We start from the raw sequence: 5,168 nt of genomic DNA, 5'->3' as shown, positions 1-5,168 counted from the left end.
GTGTCAAGTTGAACTGCTGTTTGTTGTCAGAGAAATCTGTCTGTGCCTGTGAGCACAGATGATGCCAGGAAAAGTGTTGGGAGTCCCAGGAGGCCAGTGAGGGAACTGCTGGGCTTGGGGAAGAGCAAGGTTCTCCATGCAGGGTTGGATCTCAAGAGACTGGTTTTCCTGCCTGTCCAGATCTCCTCATGAGACCCATATCCATCACAGAATGCTGCTGTCACTTCTTCTATCAACTGAGCCATGACAGACAATACCCATGACTGAAAAAAGGTCCTGCATGGGAAATTCCGTTGAAACCTATATAAATAAGGACCCAACTGAAATCCAAGTAGTTGTAGGAGTTTTGACTCTTTAATGAAAATGAGTTAGAGCCATGTTTGTAAGGGCTTTCTGGATGTTAACGAGCCCCATGGTGTCTTTTCTTCTGAGTCCCCAGACCTCAGATACCAAGATGAGAGTGAAGAAACCTCTCAAGAACTCCAAGTCATGAGTAATGCCCAAAGTCCCTTGAAGCACTAACAGGCCCCACTGGGAGCCATTACTGAAAAAGCCTCCCCATGGGCTCGTTAGAGCAGACAACTGGAGGCCATGAGGACAAACCCAGGCAAAGCACAGGCAGCTCTGATGCTGAGGACACCCTGGCTTGGTCTGATGAAGCAGCAATGCCAGTGCTGACCCCAGGCCCTGGGCAGGGACATCCAGAGAATGTCAGAGATGAGATCATAGAATGATCCCCATGAGGCCTGAGGCACCAGGAGGGAGTCTACAAGAACTGGTCTTCTCCTGCTGAGCTAAGCCAGGCTCCTGCGATGGGGGTAGCTCATGACAACCTGGCAGCACTGCGGAGAGACAGCTCTGGCCAGGAGCAGCTCCTCTGACAAGCACACAGGGCTGGGGACACTGCCTGTAGGCACCGAGGGGAGACCTGTGAGGCTGAGAGAGCTGATGGATGCTGAGAGCTCACTGGAGGAGAAATTTCCACAGCCTTTCCCTGGTATGTCTGTGGGTGCAGGGCAATGCAGGTTCTGTTCCTGGAGGGATCTCCTAAAGCTGGGACATGGGGCAGTGTGTGGGGTATTTCAGGAGGACAGGTTCTCTATAGGACCAGAAAGTGCTGCCTGGAAGGGATGCCCTTCTGCCCCATCAGAGGGACAGGGCAGGACAGCTGTCTTCTCCTGGGCATGGCTGCATTCGCACTGTGGAAAGAAGCGGTGGATGTAAAGTCTGACGCATGGAAATATGGTGCAGGGTCCTTGTCCCAGAGAGAAGAACCCTCCGAGTGCCTGTCCTTCCAGCCTCCTGTGGAATGTTTCTTGCCATTTCCTCTCCTGTTCTTGTTGCCTTTCTCCCAACGTTTCCTGGGGCTCTGGGCACATCTAATTGTGGGGCTGGCACTGAGTGACCCACACTTCAGAACCCCCATCTGTAGGACTGAGGTTTTCCAGGTAGCTCCTGCTGGGCTGCAGCTGCCTCCCACAATGGCACCGCTCTCCCAGGGACTCTTGTGCCCCAGACAGGAGCCCCATGCAGGAGACATCTTGGCACAGAGGCCGTGGCAATGCCACTCATCACCTGTGTGTGGGCAGCTGCACTGAGCCCTGGGTGTCCCTGGCTGGGAGCAGGGAGCTGAGATCCTCCTTGGGTAGGATGAGACCGCAGGAGGGCTTTGGAGCTCTGCCCTGCGAGACTGGATTCCTCAGCTCTCAGTCAGGAGAAAACCAAAGCTCCAAAGCTCTGCTCTGCCCTCGGGTGAAATTGGAGTGACAGTGCTGAAAAGCTCATTGCTATCCACAGGGGATTTAGTCTGAGATCACCCCATCCTTCTATTTACTGACTGCAGCAAGGCAGGACTGAGTTCTCAAGACCCCACAGCCAACCCTCCTCCCAGCAGTGGCACGCTCAAGCCAGCACAAAGCAGACCTCCCAAAAGGGACCTGACAAAAAGCTTCCTGAATACAGGGAGTTAATGTGAATTGGAAACTGTTTCCCTCAAAGAATCGTTCCCTAACTTCTCACTGCCTTTTCCTCCTTGGACAGGTCTCCACGCTTGACAGCAGCAGATGTCCAACAGCAGCTTCATCAGCCAGTTCCTCCTCCTGCCCTTTGCAGACACATGGAAGCTGCAGCTCCTGCACTTCTGCCTCTTCCTGGCCATCTACCTGGCTGCTCTCCTGGGCAATGGCCTCATCATCATCACCATAGCCTGTGATCACCACCTCCACACCCCCATGTACTTCTTCCTCCTCAACCTCTCTGTTACTGACCTAGGCTGCATCTCCACCACTGTTCCCAAATCCATGTCCAATTCCTTGTGGGACACCAGGGCCATTTCCTATACAGGATGTCTGGCTCAACTCTTTTTCTTTATATGTTTGATCTCACAGAGCTCTTTCTGCTCACAGTCATGGCCTATGACCGCTACGTTGCCATCTGCCACCCCCTGCACTACGGGACCCTCCTGGGCAGCAGAGCTTGTGTCCACATGGCAGCAGCTGCTTGGATCGGTGGGTTTCTCTATTCTCTGCTGCACACAGCCAATACATTTTCCCTCCCCCTCTGCCATGGCAATGCTGTTGACCAGTTCTTCTGTGAAATCCCCCAGATCCTCAAGCTCTCCTGCTCAGATGCCTACCTCAGAGAAACTGGACTCATTGTGGTCGGTGCCTGTTTAGGTTTTGGGTGTTTTGTGTTCATTGTGGTGTCCTATGTGCAGATCTTCAGGGCTGTGCTGAGGATCCCCTCGCAGCAGGGACGGCACAAAGCCTTTTCCACCTGCCTCCCTCACCTGGCTGTGGTCTCCTTGTTCCTTAGCACTGCCATATTTGCCTACCTGAAGCCTCCCTCCATCTCCTCCCTATTTCTGGACCTGTTAGCATCATTTCTTTACTCGGTGGTGCCACCAGCAGTGAACCCCCTCATCTACAGCATGAGGAACCAGGAGCTCAAGGATGCCATGTGGAAACTGAGGACTGGATGTTTCTAAAAGCTCATCTTTGGCATATCACTGGCCATGGAACTCACATTAGGTCCAGTCTGTATTTACTACGAATTTTGCTGGTTGTTTTGTCTTCTCAGTAGCCTAGAGACATGTATGCACTTCACTTTTCTCAGCAGGTTTCCACCTCTGCTTGCTCTTTGGTCATTTCGATGCTGCTCAGCTCTCCAGTGTCTTCTGAGACTTGGAAAACTTCCCATCTTTCAGATGTCTAATAAAGAGTTGTCTCAAAAGTTCAGTGTGTTGATAAGTGACCTTTCTATGTATCTGAACACAAGTTGGTTTGGAGAGAATCTGCTCTGAAAGCTGACCCCCTTCATATGCTGCAGGATGAGCATGAGCCAGCAATGTGCCCTCCTGGCTAAGAAGGCCAATGGCATCCTGGGGTGCCGAGGTAGATCACTGGCAGCCCCAGTGCCTTAGGGCTCAGAGCGTTCAGAGACAAAAGCAAGGTCCTAACATTGCTTGATGTCATTTCTGGCCATACTGGTGTCCAACTTTGAACCTGCTAAATGCACAGCAATACATCCCAAACTAAAGGTGTGAGGGATGAAAGATGTTCGTGGCCTTACATATCCCCTGGTATCCCACTAACAGCTCCAGGAACATGGGGTCAGGGCTTTTGTAGCCATGGGAGTGGATGTAAATCTGCCCAATGTAATTTCCAGCTTTAACAGTGTCCACCTTCGACACTGCTCAATGTGCAGCACCAGCTCCATGGCAAAAGGTGCCCTGAAAGCTCCCCAGGTAGCACACTAACAGCCCCATTAACCTTGGGGCTCAGGGCATTCCTAGCACCAGGAACAGTCCTAAAAATGTCATTTTCAGGCTCTACCATCATCCACTCCTGAACATGCTAGATGTCCAGCAGTAGAGTCCCAGGTTCTTTAGCACTTATTGCTGTCATATTGTTAGAAGCACCATAAGTTAGAGAGGCATCAGCAAGCACATGTGAACCATTAGTGAAATGGAGATTCCCTTCAGAGAGACCTTGAGAAATTCTGGGATTTGATGAACAGGAACGTCAGGAAGATTTCCAAGCAGAAGAGATCTTCTCCTCCTGCCCATATTTTCTCTGCGGCTGGAATTAATTCTCATGTTGGTGGCCCCCATAGTTCTGGTGTTTGGATTTGTAAGTCATAAAGTCTAAATAAATACGTTTGTTCCTTGCTGAGCAGGGCTTGCACAGCATCAAGGCCTTTTTTCTAGTTCTGCTCCAGAAATGAGTCAACTGGGAGTGCACAAGTGCCTGGAAGGGGACAGAACAGGCCCAGCTGACCATAACTAACCAAGGGGATTATCCATACTGCATGACTACAGGAATGAGCCCACTGTTGTGGTGCACTTGTTGTCTGCAAAGGTGGGCTGGTTTCAGGAGGAATACAGTTGATTTTCTTTCTAGCAGCCCATGTGGTGCCACATTTGGCTGTTAGGATGAGAGCAGTGCTGATAACAGGGAGTCTTTAGTTGTGTCCAAGCAATCCAAGACTTTTCTGTTGTTCATTCTCTACTAGTAATGGGAAGGTGGGGAGCACTCTGGGAGCTGGGAGGGGACACAGCCAAGACAGGTGACCCCAACTGCCCAAAAAAGCCTATTTCATTCAGATCACACCATAAAAGGAGTGTGGTGGGGGCAGGAGAACTCAGCTCCAGGACACACGTGCTTTCAGGATGGCTGTGAGCTGTGCAGCCAGAGCTGTGGGGTACAGTGAGAAACTGCATTGTGCATCACCTGTTGTGTGTATTTTGCCACAAAGTCCTGTTGTTGTTGTTTCTCTCTCTGCTGTCCCAGTAAACTGTCCTTATTCCAGCCCATGAGGTTTAGGGTTTCTTTGGTTTCCTTTTCCCTTCCTTTCCCCCCAACCCCAATTCCCTTCCACGCACACCCCCTCTTAGAGAGAGAGCGGCTGCGTGGTGCTTGGCTCTCGGCTGGGATGAAACCATGAGAAAAGGTTCCAGCACAACACCCACACATCAAGGCAGCTCAGATATGATGGGTGGAGAACTGGCCACAAGGAGAAGAATTTGGGCCTTGCAGGGGATGCCCTAGCAGTCAGAGGTGCTGAACAGGTATCCTGCCATGAGCACATTGGGCTGCACTAGGAGGAGTGTGACTGCACAGACAATGGCCCATCTGGACTCAGAGGTTGAGGCCAACTGAGAGGGTGAG

At 51.4% G+C, this 5,168-nt stretch overlaps 1 pseudogene across 1 annotated transcript; it reads left to right on the top strand.

Annotated features, from left to right (window-relative positions):
* The first annotated feature begins 2,063 nt into the window (after positions 1-2,063).
* On the top strand, positions 2,064-2,986 carry LOC311200957 (olfactory receptor 14A16-like; annotated as a pseudogene). Its single transcript has one exon. The product of its transcript is annotated as an olfactory receptor 14A16-like (transcript).
* The last annotated feature ends 2,182 nt before the right edge of the window (positions 2,987-5,168 follow it).

This window comes from Gallinula chloropus (genome assembly GCF_964237585.1).
Source record: "Gallinula chloropus genome assembly, chromosome: 25".
Classification (NCBI taxonomy): Eukaryota; Metazoa; Chordata; class Aves; order Gruiformes; family Rallidae; genus Gallinula; species Gallinula chloropus.
The sequence above is the reverse complement of the archived record's forward strand: the minus strand, read 5'-3'. Positions and strand labels throughout refer to the sequence as shown.